We start from the raw sequence: 22,342 nt of genomic DNA, 5'->3' as shown, positions 1-22,342 counted from the left end.
TATGTTTATGTTTTTGAATTTATTGGTTCAACAAATTGCACAGCATGTGCAACAACAAAAAAGATTTTACATGCTACATCCAGCCTTCACTTTAAGAAAGAAATTTAAATGAACAACCTCTTCACAGAGAAGTTACACCAATCATCCATAGGATTCCTTAATAGTCCTTAGATCAACATCTCCATTCATGAACTTTCCCATCATAGGTACCCCTCCTTAGTGGTGGCGTTGTTTACATGTATTTACAATTCCCCTTAAAACACATAATCAACCAATTTCATGACCATCAAAACCAGACTTGTTCTTTCCTCAGTAGGATCCACTCCCACCAATTCACATCACATAGACTAAGTGCGTGGGCATCAGTGTCCTCCAACAATCTAGATCATATTGATGTGTGGACTTTGCATGAGGTTGGTAGATGGACCAGAGTTTTGGCGCACGAGGTGGGAGAGCAGAGAGGTGTGCTGCGAGGAGGAGGCACCAGAGGCCAAGGGAAGGAGGGAGGAGGACACAGAACCTCCTACCTGGATGCCGGAACTGTGTTGCACCAGAGCCGGGCAGCAGCAGTAGGAGTCGGCTTCTAGAGCCAGTGCTGGAACACATGCAGCGGGTCGCGTGCGACCGCCCGAGGCTTAACAGAATATATCAAAGCGTGTCTGCTGGACTCAAGTATAGGCTAATGGACCTGAGGACTAGCAGCAATGGTCACTGCAACACCTGCGCCCCGGGAGAGATTTGGCTAAAACCCGAGGAGATTTTGTTGAAGAGTGCCCTTAAGCTGTGGGTAGCCCACCAGTCTAACAACCACTTCATCCTTCAGCAGCAAAGAGGGAACGGTGACAGCGGGGGATGGTTCACTGGTCACATAGTCGGTGCACTTGATGCAGTGCTGGATTCCAACGCTTGGGTTGCTCCTTTACAAATCCTCTTACAAGTCCCAGGATCTCCAGTTTACTCCACCCTGGCAGGTGGTGCAACTCTGGAAGAGATCAGTCAGCACTGGGAGAAGCTGGAGCAGAACCTGCTTCACACACTGTCTGTCTTTGATAATAAGGGAGATATTGCAAGCTTCGTCAAGGGGAAAATAAAAGGGGCTGATTGCGCAAGAGAGTAGCAGCAAATTAGCTGAGCAAGAAGAAGAGCCTGATAAATTTCGAGAGGCACTAGTAAGATTCAAAAGCCGATTTAATTTTCCCAAGACAGAGAAGCTCATTGCAAGTGTAGAGGAGGTCCCAGACATGGCCTACACCCCTTCCGCTCATTTTGAGGTACCAGGAGCGTACTCGCCAAGGTATGTGACGTATGAGGAGCAAATGAACCAACAAAGAGCTGCACTGGGACTCTGCCCAGTATACATCAGAAGATCCATACCTGTTGGAAGAGCCCATAACCAGACAACCCTGGGCAGCACAGTACCCTATCAGACAACCGTACCAGCCGCTGATACGAAACGAAGAGTACCTACAGACGGTCCATGAAGAGACCCAAAGAGCCCTAATGGGAGGCCAGTGGAAATGTCTCAAGGGCCTGAACAGACTCGTGAATGAACAAAAGCAGCTATTGAAGATAGCACGCCAGTGCCAGTAACTACGAAAATAAATATAATAGACATAGAGAAGAGACGATGTTAAAACGTGAGGAAACGTTGCTATGAGACAAGAAGGGAGCAACCGACCTGTCAAACGTGGGTAAATAGGCTTGGAACGCAAGAGGCAAAAGAAACGATACTGCTTGCAATGCTTAGTAGAGGATTAAAGCGGCAAGCGCCAAACATATATCTACCTCAATAAGGCACATTATAGAAGTGCGACTCAATTTTGTAAAAGCAGAAATGTACCCAGGCTGCCAGAGGCCTGACAGGCCAAGTTTCGTAACCCAGCCAAAGGCAAGAGAAGGAGCGGAATCGAAACTCAACAAAGAGCGGCTCATGCCTAGGAAATCAAAGTCAACCAAGAAAGGGAGGAGAGCATCAGCTAACAAGTCTCAAACTTCAGAGCATACCAGCCTGCCTCATGAAGGTCAAGATAAGGGATGCCGATGCAGTTGGTGAGGCTGAAACAGAATTAAATGCACTAAAAGCTGGAAACTGAAGCAGATTCATGGTGAACTAACACGTGACCAGCCAGGTGCGAAGAAGTACCACCGCCTAATGTCATCCAGGACCTGAGGATGCCATAACTCTTCCCGATAAGAGACTACAGTTTCGAGGCCATCCTTAGCCAACTAATTGACACATCGCCCTAAAACACTGATTGATGGAAGGGAGGCAGGGTGAAACTTGGGACACCAGGCACATGGGTGTCCATTCTGCATGCCGCTAATTAAAATGCAGATTTATGTCTAGGGGTGTAACCTGCCCAATCACAATGGACCAAGTTATCTGGAGTCCTATAGATAGTATACCAATAAGACGTTGTACTTGTAGTGACGTCAATCATGTGTGGTGTAGTGGGATGGGCGTAGATGCCCACCCGATAACAGTTATCCAATCTGCATGCCCTATTATCATATACAGATATAGCACCTATACTTAAGTTACCTTTCTTAACCAATTATATTGCATGTCGAGTTTTGTAGAGTTAGACATCAATGATGACGACTATTGCCTATACAAATTGCTGTTCAACTAAAGTTCGAGGAAGTCGGAGCGAGACAGGTGATCGCAATGCTGCTGATTTCCATTTGTTTCTCTGTTTGATGTACTTATTAAACAGACTTCCCTTTGCCATCTTACTGAGTCCTCATTATTGAGTCGTGTTGGAGTAAATTAATCCTGCACCCCCTGTCCTCACATGGTGCCGCTATCTTGTCTTACAAGTTCTAGAGGGTGAGCGCTTACCTATGGGCCTGTCAGTGAATTCCTCTCCTCCTGAACACTTGGTAGCGTGAGGATGGTTTCGGCAGTAATTATTGTTTATATAATACTAAGACACCTTAGACCGACAGCACAAAGTAACTCCGGGCCTTCGGCAATATCACGAGTCCTTTCGCCATTCCAGCTGAGTAGACTGAGAAGTTCCCCGTGGACAATGATAGAGTAAGTCCATAAAAAATCTGCAGTGGGTCTGAAGGAACCCGCCTTTCCAAGCATAACCCTTCTCATTCCCACGGGCAGCCAATCGGACGAAAAAACCTTAAAAGGCTGGAAGAGGAAGGGGCGGTGATCCCCAAGTCCCAGAGAGGAAAAGATGCGGTCGGTGAGTGAAAAAACAAACTCGTTACTTTGGCAAATGTCGTGTAGGCATTAGAGCCAGTAAGGGAAAGGTAACGGTGGGCGGTGGAGAAAAAATTAAATAGTCAGAAGTAGAGAAGACTGTATATATATATATAGGGGGTAATGACTCGAGCATAAGAGATAAAGAGTGGATACCGGGGGGACACTCGAGAGAAAATACAGGGGGTACCGGGGGGACACCCGAGAGAAAAACAAAGGATACCTGGGGGACACCCGAGATAAAAACAAAGGATTACCAGGGGGACACCTGAGATAAAAATGAAGGATTACCAGGGGGGCACCTGAGATAAAAACGTAAGGATTTGCCTTATTCCTGCGCTTTAATACAGCGGTCAGAAGAAACGTGAACTCATAGCCCATATAATAAGGGACAAATAGACCACAGAAACGTTTAAAGACGCATCAAAGGAGTTTGTTTAAACTCATGACAGGGTATTAATTAGAAGGCAGGTATATGTATGACCAGCTTGTGTCTGTCTAGTCTGTCAAGTGTCTGTCACATGTGTTTTGTTGTACGTCGAATGTAAAACAATTGTATTATTGATTGTGTGAAATGAAATTTGGTTTTACACGATTCTGTAACTAAGAGGGAATCGCCATTGAATTGATGGGTTTTGAGTGAATTGTTGGTATAAATTTTGGCAGAAAAAGATTGGATTGGAGCTTGCATATTTGGTGCTTGCTCATACTATTGGAAGAATAAAATACTGTATAAACATTGTTGGTGGCGGAATCAAAAATGGAGGAGGTCCCCCACTTGCGCATCTGTGCATGCAACTACCTAAGCATGCACCAAAACTCAAGAAGTATAGCACAGAATGGGTTAAGGGTACCTCCTACAAAATGTTCATGCCTTGGCCTGTTAAATGACTCCAATCAAGCAGTCCCACTAAGTCAGTTCCTTGTCTGGGATTGCTCAAGGGAAGCCCTTATTCATATATTTTTATGTCCAGTTCGTGTACTCTGGATGACAACCCTTATATAAAACCCCTCTCTTAGAATCTCCCTGACCCCACTGAGCCAAGAAGTAAGTTTGTTTTGCAAATTTAAAAGGTTTATTTGAGAATTAAACAATATATATATATATCACACTTTTATAATAAATTAATAATTGATATCACACTTAGACATATGAAAGTGAGTGATCAACAATGGATGATGTGATACTAGCACACTGGGTAATTACTTAGGAGTAGTATAGAGGATAAGGTAGCTGAGAATGCTTTATATGGTACAAGGAAATGCAAGGTGGAAAAGAAGCAACACAGGAATAAACTTGATATGATTTCAGCAAAACATAATATAATCACTTTTCCCCTTTTGGCAATTCACCCCCCCTCTAGGCAAAGTAAGGAGGTGGAAGTGACACACACAGTCTTCAGGAATACAATCACAGTAGAATCCCAATTCAGTTCCCCCCTAGCAAGCTTAGATAAACAGGGATGATTTTAAACACAGGCAAAGTACTTTAAAGGTGGTATGCAAAGAAGGGAAAAATATGCTAAAAATGATTTTAATTCCCTCTAGAGGTTCAGGGTGAGTGATAGCTAATTTAAATTAGTTCAGGATCACTTTAGCAATGCTCTATGAATGATGATTGTCAGGTTGCAAACGAATTTCAGCAAAGGAAAGCAAGGACAAATATTTTTACACGTGGCTGAAATGAAGCAAAATGTCAAATCGCGGCAATTTAGTCGCATGCGTCGAGCACAATTACGGAGGAAGTATAAGGAGTAGCAAGTCGGTTTAGAGCTTGTTGGAAAGCTTAGAATCTCAGCTTCAAGATAAAAGTCTCGCTTTTATCACAAACGGTTCAAGAGATACGGACGATTTTGTGGAGGTAGATTTTCAGAAATGAAATTTTAAAGTTTCAGAATGACAGATGACAGTTTTGCAGCTTTGAATCAAAAGATGGGACAAGATTTCTAGGATGCAGTTCTCAATAGGATAAAATAGTTTGAATTAGATTATTTTAAACTAAGAGATTGTTTTTTTACATTTCTGGCTGGGTACTCACACTATATTTTGGAAGGAATGGGCCTCGTCACAGATCTGGTCAGGTTGATTGCGGTTCTCTCGCCACGGAAGGTCTTTAGTACTGGTTCTCTGGTTACAGCGGTCTGGGTCACCTCTGTTCTGCTGGTCTGGTCTGGCACTCGGTGCTTCACAAAGGTCTGGTCTCTGGTTCCGGGTACAGCTCTGCTTTCTGGGTGTTTCTGGCACAGGGTTCTTGGCCAGAATCAAACAGCTCAGCTCGGCTGTTTTACTCTGATGTGCCCCTTGGAAGTTTGGGGTAAATCAGTTTGCAAAAGATTTTGAGGCCTGCTGACAAATTCAGAAGTCTGAATTCAAAGTTCTGGTCTCTGTCTGGATTTGAAGTCTAAGTGCTGGATCTGGTGTCTTCTGGCAAAACGCTCCGCAAGAAATCAGCTTGAAGTGGGAAGTGAATGTCCCTACCTGTCCTGCACAGTCTCCTTTTATGTGTTTAGAAAGTGGGAGGGTGGGCTCATCTTCTATGCCCAACCCTCTCAACTTATCATTGGCCAGTTCCTCCTCTCTCCCTTGATTGGGGGAACTGGGTTGTGAGTCAGAGTGATGAGGTAGGTTTATGGTCAGAGGATCCTCCCCTTGTAAAATTGCACACAAATCTATTTCTGATCCAAATACATATTTATCTATGTACCATTTTTCTAATATTATATGTCCAGTTAACATATTTTCTGTAGCACCAAACCATCTGATCCCTGTCTTTGTACGATGTTGTGTCCACTTATGACAGAATTCTCCCCTTTTTATCCAGATAACGACCTCTAAACCTTTCCAGATTTTACACAAATGTGCACCAGGGATATAGGTTTCAGATGATAAAGTGTCAGATTTTTAACATGCATATATTTGGAGTAACAACCTTTTTTCCGCTACTATCCCCAAGAACATACCCCAGAGTCCTAACACCTCTTAAAATGTGCACAGCAAAATCACAAGAATGATGATGTTATTTATATAATTTTTACAAGTCTGCACTATGAATTATCCATCTTTTTAAAATTATGCTCTGGCCTCAAAGGGGTGTGGTTTTCCAAAGCACATGGTGGAATTTCTGGGTTATCCACTTCCCCCAAGCTCAGCTTGCTCACATGCAGTGCCCCTCCCGTTTCCTTCCAAGAGGAAGCCATTTACGACCCCCCTAATTTAAAATTTGCCTGGGCCAAGGACAGTGCTTTGTTTAGTTTCCTGTAGTCCCCAGGTGCTCCTCCCCTAATTCAATCAGAGAGGTGTCATCTCCTTTTGGCAGGGGCAGCAGAATGCAGCCAGGCCTGGGAACACAGCTGCTGATCAAGTTTCAACTCCTGTCGGGGGTGGTTGTCAGGCAGAATTCAATCTCTTTAAGCCAGGCTTCAGCTAATTGTCACTTTGGTACCCAGTTTTCTACATTCAAATCAAACTGACAATTTTTACACATGCAGCTGATTCTAAGTTCAAAACCATGACATTTCAACAGTTGCAAACTATGTGACACTCAACAGTAGGTCACTCATTTATTTTAAACATTTAGATTTGCGTGTCTTTCAGTCCAATTTCACTTCAGCTGCTGACATCCACAGCTCAGCCAGTTTTGTTATAAACATTGTTTTGGACTCTTTCTCTTTCCAGATTTAGTATGCACACAAGAATACATTCTGCCAAATGTCTGCTGGTGTTCATTGAGATTTTTGAATATCTTGCAATGTTTAAAATTGGCATTTTTAGCTTGCATTTCAGAGAAACAAAGGTTATTTCAAAGCGCTTTTTTTTTTAGCCACCGGCACTGCTGTTTTTCCTTTGGCACACATTTCACTCATAGCACTCCTGGCCCCTCACGCTCGCACTGGTGGGTGGCAGGTCAGGGGACCATTTTGCTGTGCGCAAAACTGCACGGTTCTCCAGGATTCTGTCGCAAATGTGGGCTTTTCTGCCCTCTTGGATTTCCTAAGCCCACAGCACCAAGTGTTGCAGCATAATAACTTGAACGTGGGCCAAGACACCCAACAGGCCACAGAATGGGTCTCTTTCTAAGGCTGTTTTACAGCATATGACGACCTTCCTACACGCCACATATACAGGCAAGAAGCTAGAGAAACGTCTTGCTGTTCTAGAATTGTGGAAGATGTTTGAAGAAACGAAGGTGGAAGAACCACCCACAGACTGGATACTAAATGCATTTACGGAGAGGGTGAGATGCCTACCGTGCCACCAGACCCGCCTGAACCAGTCATTGAAGGAAGTAAAACAGAGGGGCTTTACCCACTAAGAGAATTTAAGGCAGTCACGGGGTATAGCAACCATGCATATGAGTCGCCTACGTACAGTAGTGATGATAATAAGGGAAAGGAACAGGAAAACAATATCACCTCCATGGTCTCAAGGGACAAAGAGCAATGCGAAGATGAAGGAAAAGATTGGGCACAGAGCTGTGCACCTCCAGATAAGGAGAAAGAGGGAAATAAATGTAAGGGAAATGAAGGTAGATTTGATGAGATAGCATTTGCGAAAGACGAATGGATGGGAGGTCAGATATTACTGAAGTTGGATGGAAAAGGAAGGGAGAGGTCTGATGAGACGCAAAGGAGAGAGAGAGAGAAAGAGATGGAAGTAAGGCGAGAACAACTATATCGCGAAGAGCATGAGAATCAGTTCGATCGCAGACAAGAGGTAGCCTAAAACCGGTACAGACAGACTAAGCAGAGGTTGGAAGAAGAGCAAAGGGTACGTGAGAAGAGAGCAAAGAGACGAGAAGAAGAGGAAATTAGAAGGGCAAAGCAACGTAGAAATGAAAGAATGCGCGAAGTAGATAAGGCTACAGAAGAAGAGAGGAATCACAAGTAAGTAAATGAGGAAATGGAACGTACGCGCAGACAAAGGGTACGGAATCTTGAATATCTGGAGCGGGAAGTTAAAAAACCCAATCCTGTTGTAGAATGAGAAGACATAGAAGAATTATTTCCTGCACACGACTCGGTGCAAGGTATAAGTGGGACAAATATTGAAGATGACTTCAACACCAAAAGCATCGGGGAAACGATTGATAAAATCTATGACGAGATGGGGCTGGAACTAATTTTCCAAGGGGGAAGGGAAGATGAGCGCTTAGAGAGCACTCAGCTATACGACACTGAGGATGTCACCCGAAGTATGGGAGCAGGTGACTGTCCCTAGACAGGCTGGAGATCAGGCAGGACGGAGAGGATGCAAGGAGTTGCGGAGACTAGGATCATTCAGAAACCGACTCCGGTGGGGAAATGGAGAACGAGGCACATGAAGAAGGGAGACGGTGTGAAAAACGGTCCCCAGGGGACCGACAGATACCATGTTCAGACGCTAGCAGGTCCACAAGTAGGGCACTGAAGTCTGCCGCGTAGTCCGGCCAACAAGAAGGAACACCCCATGGTCAGAGGGGGGCGGCAGCACCTACCTATGCAGACAGATTAAGGGCATTGCCAGGAAGACGGCAAGGTGGGAATGCCACCCCAGCGGTAGATAGAGGAGCTATGAGGAAGGAAAAGGAAGAAGGCGCATTCCAATTCCCGTTGCTAGAAAAGGGGGGAGCAAGACCACAATACATTCCACGGCCACACATGGACCGAGAGAACCTTAAAAATAAGCTTCCAATGCTGACATCGGGAGCCAGAAAGTGGATACATGAGTTAGAGAAAATGACGGGGGGTGTCACCTTATCTATAGGGAACATTAAGGGCCTCCTAATTGCCATACTTGGTGAAAGAGCAGATGATGGGCCTCATTAGGACCCAGGTGGTAAGGGGTTTACGGCGGCGTAAACAGCGCCGACACTTACCGCCTGATTCCGAGGTCCCTTAGCGCCATGGCGGATTTAACACCTGCTTTTAGCAGGTGTTAAAATCCATGGTGCTAAGGGACCATGTTGTTAATTTCGCCACCGTAATTTACGGTGGCGTAATTAACGCCTTCCCCACTCCCATTATGCCCTATGGGGCAAAAATGGGAATGGGGAAGGGTAAATGGGGATTGGGGACTTACCGCCCCGCCAACCTCGGAATGGGGCGGTAAGTCCGCCAACCACCATGGTGTAAACGTAGTTTACGCCATGGTGGTAAAGGTACGACCCAGGCGGTAACTTACCGCCTGGGTCGTAATGAGGCCCGATGTATGGAAACGGCGAGGCTATCCTAAGGTAACCCTAACTAACACCTCCCACGACGGAGCGCCATTTAATAACTGTAGGGCAGCAGTGTGGAAAGCGCTACGAACACTATATCCAGACATTTCTGATGTGGGGGCTATAATGACTCAGAAAATGAAAGAATCAGAGGATCCGTTGATCTAAATCCAGATTTTTCAAGACGCGTGGGTGCTCGAAACGCATGGGTCTTGGACGAAATCTATCCCTGTATTCTACCACATATTATGCCAAGGGTTGCCTGAACCGGTGCAGAAGCAGCTCAAAAAATTGGTAGGAGTAGAAGCAAAACCATGGGCCAAAATACAGTTGACAATTGCACGTTACTGTAGACTACTGCAAGAAAAGCATCAGAAAAAGGAAGCAACCCGTAAGGGTGAGGAGGCAAAGCTGGTGCAAAAGAAACTCTCAAAATATGCTCTCGAGGGAGCCATGCTGACGGGCCCAGCTGAGCCAAGCGCACAGCAAACGACTAACCCATCGCAGAACAATCAGGGTAACGCAGGATTATACCCGAGGGGAAGGGGTTTTGGAGGAAGAGGATGGCAGAGTAATCAGGGAGGGTTTTGAGGTAACTAGGGAGGCTTTCAGAATAATCAAAATGGCTTTCAGAATGCGCAGATGGGCGGTCCAGCTATGCCAGATGGACAGATGGCCCGAACACCGCCAGTGTGTTGGCTGTGTGAAATGACACGACATGTGGCACGTGTGTGCAGAAGCCAAGGCATGTGGCAAAATGGCCAAGGGATGGTGGCAGGCTTGGTGAATCAGCCTGCCGTCCGCAGCAGGGCACTGCACAAAATCACACAGTGCAGCAGCAGGTGCCAGGCCTGCAGCAAGGTGCACAGCAAGAGGCTCATCCCCCGCACATGGGGAATGTACCGCAGGGACAATCCCAGCAGGGACCACCGCAAATGTCACAGAACACTAGCTCCGGAGGGGAAGTCAACCCTGGAGCTGGGGGAAATCAACAAGTATACAGTAGGCCGAACTTATATATGTAAGAGGACAGCTCACGGGGGACTCTGATTTGTTCTATCCTATCAGTGACACCAGACCCTAATAGGGAACCTAGGGTGAATGTCGTCATAGGGGGTAAAGAATATTCCTTCTTAGTTGACACGGGTGTGACGCACTCATGCATACGAGAAGGCAAGTTTTCCTTGTCCGGCGAAGCCATAGATACTCAAGAGTTTCACAGGAGCTCACAGTAGAGTTCCCTTTACAGACGAACTCCCAGCATCTGTGGGAGAGCGCGAAATGAATGTCTCCTTATTATACTCACATCAGATGCCAGTAAACATCCTGGGTCGGGACTTAATGACTTGAATAAGTTGAATATGACAATCTCGTTTACCGAGAACGGTATAGAGTGCTCCACTCCAGGAATGCATTATTCAAACATGTGCGAAATGATCAGAGCATATTCCGGACGTGTAGCCATGAGAGCTATACCATTAGAGCCAGAAGTCTTTGCATATGGGGTGCAGGTGCTCATGGCGGGATTGTCAGGCCCCGCAGATAGAACTATGAGGACACCTGATGAATTTTTATTCAGACCAAGAATACCTATGCACGAAGAAGAGGGACAAGTATTTCCCTTAATGATACAATCTGCCGCAGTGCGAGGGATAGTGGTATTGGTAGAAGGATATGATGACGAAGGCAGACAATGATGTGCTATTATCACCATCGAAGAAGGGTATCGAGTGACTGACGCCACCGATGACGATCTGTTCGAAGAACACCCTGAGCTGGAAGTGACGAAGGTGGAAGTAAGTCTCACATTTTGGGTCAAAATGATCTAACGGGAGGTGCCACAGAGAATGATAGTGGCGCTGATACGTCCAGAATACTTTGATGACGACATGGCCCATGTGCCTGCCACGGTATGGACTACAGGGTGCTATGAGGTAGGCCTCCTGAAGGGGGCAGGTGAAGTAAAAATTAAACTGAAACCAGGAGCAATTTTACCACAAGCGCGACAATATCCCATGTCCAGAGAGGCAGATGAGGCGATCGGAAAGACAATTTCCGCCATGATGGAGCAGTGCATCCTACTGACGTCAGAATCACCTTGCAACACGGTTATTTACCCTGTCAAGAAAGTAAAGGGAGGGCTTGGCATTTAATCCAAGATTTACCAGCCTTAAACGATATAGTTGAAGCCGAATTCCCTCTAGTCCCTAATCCATCCACAATTCTGTGCAACATACCAAATGAAGCAAAATATTTCATGGTGATTGACCTGAAAAATGTGTTTTTCTCAATCCCGTTGCACCATGACTCTCAAGATCTGACGTTATTTACTTTCAGACAAATGCACCTGAAAAGCACGAGGTTGCCACAGGGGTACTGTGAGTCTCCATCCATTTTCAACAGAGTCCTGCAGATGGACCTAAACAATATTGCAGTAGACAGTGTTGTTTTGCAGTATGTGGATGACATTCTGATCTTCAGCACCACTAAGGAACATTGCAGGCGCGACTCTGTCCAGCTACTGACAATCCTGTCTGAGAAAGGATGCAAAGTTGATAAGGAAAAGTTACAATACTGTCAGCGAGAGGTGCTGTACATAGGCCAGCTAATCTCACACAAAGGGAAAAAGGTAACCCCAGAAAGGGCTGAAGCTATCATGAACACGGCTAAACCACTCACGATAAAACAAATGCAAAGCTTCTTAGGCGTGTGCAATTATGTCAGAGCATGGGTTTTTGACTACAGCTCTTATACCAAGCCCCTGCTTCAGGCTTTGAAGAAAGCCCAGGCAACAAAAGGAGAAATTGAATGGACTGAGGCAATGGAGATGGGTTTTGCAGAACTTAAGGGGGCAATTTGTAAGGCCCCAGTTCTCGGGCTTCCTAATTATGCAGAGGAATTCTACCTGTTCTCACACACTGATGGTAATTTTATGACAGCAGTGCTCACACAGCGAACCTCGCTGGGGTACAAGCCCCTAGCACATTACAGCGGGAGTCTGGACCCAGTCATGAGGGGCCACCTCCCATGCGAACAAAATCTAGCTGCTGCCGCATTCGCCATTGAGAAGGCATCATCTATTGTGATGGGGTGCTCCATGACATTATACGTCGAGCACTCGTTATTTGCCATACTAGAGAAGCCAAAGGGCACGCTGACATCACAGAGAACATCTGACTATGAGGTGATTATCTCCAACCCATCGATCAAAATAGTTTGATGTAAAACTGTGAACCCTGCTACATTCATAGCTGAGCCAGTCGCAGAAGGAGAACCTATACATGACTGTGTGAATTATGAGGAATTCTATGATGAAATCCCCAGGGTAAAGGACAATGCCCTAGCAGGTGGCGAAATCGTGTTCATTGACGGTTCTTCAAGAATCGATCAAGAAGACGGACAAAGATATACAGGCGTGGTAAAAAACCTAGCGAATGGAGAGTTCCAAGTACTCATCAGTGCGCGAATACCCACGCACTATTCTGCGCAAGCTGCAGAACTGTTGGCGCTGATACTCACCATTGAGAATCATGCAGACCAGGAAGTAACTGTGTACAGTGACTCAGCCTATGTGACATCCACAGTACATGCAGGCCTAGCGCACTGGAAAAGGAGGGGCTACCTCCGAGCAGACGGCACACCAGTACAACACGCAGCGTTACTGGACAGGTTGATGAAAGCACTACAGCTCCCAGTGGGCATAGCGCTCGTGAAATGCGCTGCCAACACCAAGGGGACAGATTTCGTGTCACATGGAAACCATGAAGCGGAACTGGAAGACAAGCGCATGGCATCCAAAACTGAAACAATCATGGTTGTGGAGGTGGCATGTACCCATGAGAGGATGATGGTAGCGCGAGCCACACCTGAGGCCTATAGTAACATGGGGCAGACTCAGCTAATGGAACTCCAAAGGGAGGCACCACAGGAAGAGAAAAATTTGTGGAAGCGTCAAGGGTGTTCCTTAAACCCCTCTGACAGTTTGTGGAGGCAGGACATCACTGGTAAACCGGTAATGCATGTCGCCCTACTGAAGGTAGCATTGGAGCAGTTACACTACCCTATACATATGACAAAAGAAAACCTTGCTGCAATGCTTCCAGAAGACTGGTTCACACCGAATTTAGCAGAGCATGTTGCATTTTTCATGGTGAACTGCATTATCTGCCAACAGTTCACCGCTGGACACACATTAAAAGTAGTGAGAGGAGTTACCCCCCAGCTGAATGGGCCATTCCAGCACTTGCATATCAACTACTTTAACATGATTCAAGTGTGCATCGGGTACAGGTATTTAATTGTGGTGGTGTGTCCATTCTCTAGATGGATAGAAGCAGGTCCCTGTACACACCCAGATGCTACCTGTACTGCCAAATTACTAGTGAAGGAAGTGTTCCCTAGATGGGGGGTGTGCGAAGTAATGAGATCAGATAACGGGGCTCACTTTGTTAATGTAGTGTTCGAACAGATCAGCTTGTTGCTTGGTATAAAGCACAAGTTCTCGTTGGCGTATCACCCTGAGGGGAATGGGATATGTGAGCGGCTCAACGGCCTGTTAAAGGACTGGATAGCCAAGTTGAAGCTCACATTAAGAAACGGATGGCTGCACTGTCTACCACTGCCATTGTATGCACTTCAGAACCAACCCGGCTCCGACCATCATCTAACGCCGCACGAGATAGTTACAAGCAGAAGGATGATGACCCCTCTTACCCCGTGAGATAGAGCTAGATGCGATGCCCAGTCAACTAGAGAGGTTCTCAGAACAGAGATTCAGGACTACCTTAAATGTATGACATCCAGCGCCACTGTCATTTCAGGCCAACTGCAGCGATGGGGTCAGCACAGCACGAAACACATCAGGAGGTTCTGAAGCAGACACCGCGCAAGGTATACATGTGCCCCTCATCTTCCCTGGTGACAGAGTACTCATAAGGAACTTTACCTGGAAGAGGTGGGACGAGCCAAGATTTAATGGCCCCTTCATCGTAGAGGGCTGCACCCTGTCCGCCGTCAAGCTCCAGGGAAGAATGGCATGTATCTTCCTAAATGACATTAAACCGCATATAGGAGAGAGCCTTCCAGCTGCATCCAACTGCAAACCTACCGACAATGGGGAAGGACCTCAGCATGTGCAGATAAGATCTATGGTGAAGAAGAAGGACGCATGGGCAGAAAAGACAAAACGAGAGAGCTCTTTGTGAAAATCTTGGCTTTACACTGAACATTTCCTCTAAGCACTAAAGGGGATAAAAGGACATAACAAACACTCTGTGCATCCCAGTTGTAAGGTAAAGAGAAGCACATCCAAAGCCACAACAATGTTGATAAAACAAACTTTTGAAAGCACGTCATGCCCAAGTAGTACAAAGAATCAAGACTCTGATAGACTGTAAACAAAATATTCTCTGAGAGGGTAACACGTTATCCTGATTCAACCAGTATTCAGACTTTGTGCACAGAACTTATGGTGCATGCCAGCAGAAGTCTCAAGTGGGATGTGCTAACCTATTTTCAACTTGTGGTGTTATCATACCCATCACTCATAGGGAGAGAAGCCAGTGTCACAGACTTTATTCAAGATCCAGCTAACAAAAAAGTAATCAGGCGGATGCTAACCGTCATCGCAGAGGTCTTCGCTGAGTTGCCCGAGCATAGTGAGAAGGACACAAATGCTTCCACCGCAAACGGACGTTGAAGAACTCACCTTCGCATTGTTCTTCCGCATAGTTGAAAGTTGCCCAGGACTCATTGGAAGAACAACTGATACCCATACGTTCATCAGGGACCCAAGACATATCCAACGTTTAAGTCAACTGTGGACCAAATTACACAATCTAGTGCCAATCCACGCAGCAGGCCAGTGCAGAGACTGTTCGAATCAAAAGAAGGGCTTGTGATCAGGACTCAGAAAAACAAGGCAAATGTCCCTGTCCCCCGCAGATACCCAGTTGGCCCACAATGTCATGCTCAGACTAGTCACAGACAATCCAGAGATGGTGGGAAGACCTGCCGATGTTGACGTTGTCACCTTCCTCAGAGATCCAGCCAATATCCCACACATGAGCACTCTTCTTCACGGTGTAATGTTCCAAGTGGAGCTGTCCAACCTCCAGCGAGAATTCCTAAGGAGATTCCAGTGAGACTTTCCGCCGGGGACAGATCAGGGAGACAAAGACACAGTTCTTCATTCTTCTGCCAAGGACAGACCGAGAAGAGCAGATCGAGGATTATGACATCTTGTTCCTAGTTTATTTTTTATTTGTTCTTCTATTTTTCTTATTATCCGATTTGTCATCTTTCCGCCATGGAGCAGATCGAGGAGACACTGTTCTTCAACTGAGAGACCGAGCGAAAGGAGCGGACCCAAGAACTTCACCATCTTATTTTCCTTTTCCTTCATTTTTCTCATTTTTCCTATTTTTTCATATGTTCACTTTTATTTTTATTTTTATTTTTATTTTTACAACATTTTATTTGTGTGTGATTTTTTGCAGTTCCATCTCTTCATTCCTTCGCATTGAGCAAGCTCCAGCCTGTGCTCAGGACCAAAGCAACTCGAGGACTGCACTGGGACCTTACCTATTATAGATATGCATAATGGATGTGTTGTATCAAAGTTGTTAGCCTAACCCTTTTCCATAGTCTAGCACAGGAACTGTACTGAGTACCCAGAGACTACCGTCATCACTCACATGATGGGGGACATTTGGAAGGCACTCGTCACTTAATAGCAATGAACTCTCAAACTACGAGACCAGTGCAAGAGAAGGAATAAATAACTGACTATGAACTCATTCGAAATGGGGGCCCAGAACAGTAACTTGGTTTTACCCCCAACAGAAGGGCGCCCCCACTTCCCTGGAAGAAAATGCTGCAAATTGTCATTCCGAATGATTATGTGTATATGTATAGTTATTATTATTGTTTTTCTGTCATTAACAATCAGAACTGCTTTCTTTATTGATGCACGAAGTGTCCCAATCTCAGTGCACCCACCAGATAATAAACGTCTGGGGCCTACGAAAGCAGCCAGACCCTATATAGTCATTCTAGTCCCAAGAAAACCTGATGATAAAAGTACCAAACTAAAATTAAATGTAATTAGCAGTAATTTAGACACATTTGAGGTCACAAATGAAGAGAAAAGCTGGAGACAGGGTCAGCACGGAATGAATTACAACGCTGCACTGACCACTGGACGCACCCACACACAGGATGCACACAGACAAGGGCAAGTGTCAATGGCTACAGGGCCTCCAGCAAAGGTGGCAGAGAAGGGGAGACAGTCTGCCAACAATCAGTTCCAGAAAATAGTGGAAGTGACCAAGAGAAGTCAAGTGAGAAACCCAAGAGAGAGGACATGGCAAAATCCCTCGAAAGAACAGAAGTACCCACAAAGGAACTCACAGAGAAAACACAAACGCTGATAGATTATTTATTCCCACTCATAATCAGAGCAAAGAAACTGCACAAGGAGCTGGAACATAGAACTGCAGAGACTATAACGACAAGCACGCCAGCTCGAGCACTGCAAACAAGCACCAGATCTATGACTCAGCCACACATTGTGGAGATGGTGATCCAATGGCGGTCAGAGAACCACAATGAAAAACTACAAGAGGAGAGGAAGAGAAACGAAAAACCTTTTCCTACCACAGCAATGCGGCAAAAGGACCCTGCGCCACCAAGACGCACAGATCGGAAAAGCAGCACAGATGCATTTAGAGACATAGTCATAGCAAACTACAGAAGTACGCTGAGAATCAAGAGAAGCCCGCACAAAGATAACAATGAACTTAATGATTACCTGGACAGAACAGCCCATCTCAGAAACAACATATGGTACCAGCACATGAAGGAAGTAGGACGAAGGCAGTCGGAAGTAGAATGCTTCGTCTGTGCTCTCCTACCATACAGCATGGGGAAATCCAAGATCTTCGTAGCTGTAAAAATTGATGTCCCTACAGCACACTGTATGTCACACGTAGCAATATGCAACACCAGAGGACAATTTATGGGAAGAGATGCTTCAGTGAAATGGGCCACAAAAAGGACTACCCAGACGAAGATGGCTACGTCCAGGACATTAGAACAAGAAACAGGGTGCACACCAGGAATCACGTGATCTGATACGAGAATCCTGATGTCAAAGGATCAGGGACACGATTGGTGACAAACCCGAGACTGAAAATTCACAGAAAAACTGCAAAAGAGGCACAAATCTGGAAGAACAGAGGCCAAATGCAGATCTGGGGAACAGTGGTTTCCCCAAATGGATGGGAAGAAGGAGAAGTGATCTGCCGAGCTTGGATGGTCCTTGGAGCCTGCAAAGAAGCAATAGAAAACACACAAAAACTGTATAAACCCCTATGGCCAAAGCTAGTAAAGTTACTAACATGGGTCGAACATAGAGGGGGACCCCTGCAGATAGTGCCACTGGAGAGCCCAAAACTATGCTTCAGAAACAATGGCATAAGGAAGATGGGAGAGAATCAAAACTGCGGACAAATCTTTGAAGCTCCAGGAATGACACAAGGAACCGCAGTTATTATGGACCATTACTGGGCGTGTGGATCCAAGGCATACAAAAGGCTGCCGAAAAACTGGGGAGGCATATGCACACCTGTGAACGTCCACATTCCCGCGCTAGTAATCCCTAAGAATGACCTGAAGTTGGACAGTTTCCCAAAAGCAGATGCTCATCTAAGAAGAAGGAGATCTGGGGAACTGGTATCCAGGATGAAGAGGGAAAATTACTTTTCTCCCAAATCAGAAGAGGCATTCCATGCAATCCTGTACGAACACAGGCTGTTCAGCCTCACCTCAACAGTATTCACAACACTACTCCTGCCCCACATCCAAGTTGGAGTGAATGATAAATGGTTGCAGATAACCAGATGGGAGTTATTGCAGACCATCAATACCACTATAAAAGGATTCAACGTGATCAAAGAAGAGATGAGAGCAATCAGACTGATGACCCTTCAAAACAGATATGTGCTTGACATGATCACTGCAATGGATGAAGGTGATTGTGCAAAGATCGGAGAATCATGTTGCACATTTGTACCATCACACGATGAAGAAAACGGAACCCTAACAGAGGCCATAAGCATGTTGACAAACCTGAAAAAGCAGATGATCGATGAAAGTGATGAAGTGGACGATGACAGCTGGTTTGGAGACATATTCTCCAGGGTCCCACAATGGATGGCAGATATATTCAAGTTTCTGGGAGCTCTACTAGCAATGGTATTGCTAGGATTCTGTATTATCAAGATAATCATTACACAGTGCCAGAAAACTGCGAAGAAAGCCTTAGGGATGAAAAAAATGGTTGATGTCGAGCCAGGGTGAAAGCCCAGAGACCTGATGAAGAAATAAGAGACTTTGTGAAGGCCAGCAAATTTGCGTCAGAAGGAACAAGGTTCACATACCCTAAAAAACAAAGAAGGTATGAAGGAAAATTGATCTATTGCAGCCCAAATGGACAATGCCAGCTAATGGCATGGAAGAAACTCCATGTTGTTGTGAAAACAACAGGGAGTTTGAAAGGAGTGATAAAAATATGGACTCCAAAGGCTCACACATTCACACCATCATGTACAAACCCTGAAGACGATGAAAATGACACCGAAGAATCAAAAGAAATAAATGCAAAAGAGGTTGCAGAAGTGGTCGATGAACCGACAAGAGGCGGGAGTGTAGAGGATGTCCCAGACATGGCCTTCCCCTTCCCCTCATTTCGAGGTACCAGGAGCATACTCACCAAGGCATGTGACGTATGAGGAGCAAATGAACAAAGAAAGAGCTGCACTGGGACTCTGCCCAGTATACATCAGAAGATCCATACCTGTTGAAGCGCCCATAACCAGACAACTCTGGGCAGTATGGTACCCTATCAGACAGCCGTATCAGCCGCTGATACGAAATGAAGAGTACCTACAGACGGTCCATGAAGAGACCCAGAGAGCCCTAATGGGAGGCCAGTGGAAATGACTCAAGGGCCTGAACAGACTTGTGAATTGAACAAAAGCAGCTATCGAAGATAGCACGCCAGTGCGAGTAACTACGAAAATAAATATAATGGACACAGAGAAGAGAAGATGTTAAAACGTGAGGAAACGTTGCTACGAGACAAGATGGGAGCAACCGACCTGTCAAACGTGTGTAAATAGGCTTGGAACGCAAGAGGCAAAAGAAACGATACTGCTTGCAATGCTTAGTAGAAGATTAAAGTGGCAAGCACCAACCATATATCTACCTCAATAAGGCACATTATACAAGTGCGACTCCATTTTGTAAAAGCAGAAATGTACCCAGGCTGCCAGAGGCAGCCCAGCCAAAGGCAAGAGAAGGGGCGGAATCGAAACTCAACAAACAGCGGCTCATGCCTATGAAATCAAGGTCAACCAGAGAAAGGGAGGAAAGCGTCAGCTAACAAGAATCAAACTTCAGAGCATACCAGCCTGCCTCATGAAGGTCAAGATAAGGGGGCCTATGCTGTTGGCAAGGCTGAAACAGAATTAAGTGCATTAAAAGCTGGAAACTGAAGCAGATTCATGGTGAACTAACACATGACCAGCCAGGTGCGAAGGAGTACCACTGCCTGATGTCATCCAGGACCCGAGGATGCCATAACTTTTCCCGATAAGAGACTACAGTTTCGAGGCCATCATTAGCCAACTAATTGACACATAGCCCTAAAACACTGATTGATGGAAGAGAGGCAGGGTGAAACTTGGGACACCAGGCACATGGGTGTCCATTCTACATGCCGCTAATTAAAATGGGGATTTATGTCTAGGGATGTAACCTGCCCAATCACAATGGACCAAGTTATCTGGAGTCCTAAAGATAGTAGAACCAATAAGACGTTGTACTTGTAGTGACGTCAATCACGTGTGGTGTAGTGGGATGGGCGTAGACGCCCACCCGATAAGAGTTATCCAATCCGCATGCCCTATTATCATATACAGATATAGCACCTATACTTAAGTTTCCTTTCTTAACCGATTATATTGCATGTCGAGTTTTCCAGAGTTAGACGTCAATGATGACGAATATTGCCCATAAAAATTGCTGTTCAACTAAAGTTCGAGGAAGTCGGAGCGAGTCAGGTGATCACAATGCTGCTGATTTCCATTTGTTTCTCTGTTTGATGTATTTGTCATTAAACGGACTTCCCTTTGCCAACTTATTGAGTCCTCATTATTGTGTCTTGTTGGAGTAAATGAATCCTGCACCCCCTGTCCTCACATGGTGCAGCTATCTTGTCTTATAAGTTCTAGAGGGTCAGCGCTGACCTATGGGCCTGTCAGTGAATTCCTCTCCTCCTGAACACAAGTTACTCCTGCTGTTGTTGGAAGGGACGTGTACCTCTCCAACTGTGTATCTGTACTTGAGCATCAACCATATCTGCATCTATTCTTTTCCTACTGGGCAAGGAACTGAAACTTTTAATTCCCTGGTTTAATGTTCAGAATTTGGAGAGAACCACTAATGTTTTGATGACTGACATCATCCGCATCACTGCCCGAGGAAAAGAGTGAGAGTTTTCTCTGTTCCTCAACATTGATAAAGTATTTCAAGTCATTAAGCAACTGGCAGACGTGACTGTATGGAGGCTACTGGATAATGAGGTTTTTGAACTTGACCCAACTCTACAGGATCCTTCCCAGATAACAAAGAGGGACCTGCAAGATTGGTGGCAGAATGGGTTCTTCAGGGCTTTTATCAAGCTGTCACGGAAGGAACACCTGCACGAGGTGGCTGAGTGCTCTCTCTAGACACCCTTCAACCACTGCCACATGGTGGGAAGGATTTATGCATCTGACAGCTACATCTGTTTCGCTAGTAAAGAAGATGGATCCTGCAAAATGGTCATTTCACTTCGAGAGGTATTTACTGTGGAGAAGATGGAGGACACCAGCCTGATTCCTAATCCATTTATAATAAGCATAAGACACAAATGATCACAGAGACCGAGATAGCTTGGGGGACAACTTGTTAATGAGACTGAAAAAAGTGAATATCTGCATTCCATTGAATGAAATCAGTTTAAACAATGACAAAACGAACTCTCCCTTGTATAGGTTTGAAGAATTTGGGTATTTTGGGATGGCCGTTTCACCCGGCGAGGACCTGAACAGAAAGGAGGACAACCACTTGCTGAATGCAGAAGCACTGATGGTGGCTTTTCATCAAACAGGAACTGAGAATCCTGATTACACGATGGCAAGGGAACAAATAAAGGAACAAATAAAGGAACGCCTCTAGAAGGACCATTTTGCAGAGTATGGTAGAAGTGTTTGTATGTTTCGCATGGAAAAGATCAGAAAACGAGTTGCCATGGGAATTCCTGAATCTTTGCGAGGAGAGCTCTGGCCTATCTTTTTAGGGAGGGACACTATTTCCCTTTCGAGTGAAGTAATCAAAGGAGAATCAGGATTGGAAAATGTAACAGCAACTATTAAGAAGTTAATTGTTTGCCATCCTTTTTCTGCAAAATGTTATTTATGTTAGTTCAAAGGGTACATTGCATTGCAACTAGTAGACAGTGTACCCCTGATGAATTTCAGATATTAAATGTATAGTTGTGTTGATGAGGAAAGAAACATGTCGGGATGAATGTGTGTGGTTCAGTGAGAGAATGAGTAAAACGTTGGTTTGAATGCTAAATGTGGATTTTAAATAGTGATTTGCATGCATCATTTCAATAATGACCGACCACCCAATATCAATTTTGCTTCCATTTGAAACTAACTGTCTTTTGTTGAAAAATTGTGAATTCAACCTATGTTTGGACCTTTGACAACATAATAAATGTGTGTGATGTGCATAATGATTAACCCGTTTTTTATGTATACTAATAAAATGTATATTTTTTGAGAATAACTAAATTGATAGCAGTCTCTCTTCAGTAA

The 22,342-nt window shown here is 45.2% G+C and overlaps 1 pseudogene; it reads left to right on the top strand.

The window, feature by feature from the left end:
- The first annotated feature begins 682 nt into the window (after positions 1-682).
- Positions 683-22,342, top strand: part of LOC138561734 (TBC1 domain family member 8-like) — a 60,337-nt pseudogene continuing 38,677 nt past the window's right edge.

This window comes from Ambystoma mexicanum, chromosome 1q (genome assembly GCF_040938575.1).
Source record: "Ambystoma mexicanum isolate Mex_15411 chromosome 1q, UKY_AmexF1_1, whole genome shotgun sequence".
NCBI classification, from domain to species: Eukaryota; Metazoa; Chordata; class Amphibia; order Caudata; family Ambystomatidae; genus Ambystoma; species Ambystoma mexicanum.
This window is presented reverse-complemented; position numbering and strand designations above follow the sequence as displayed.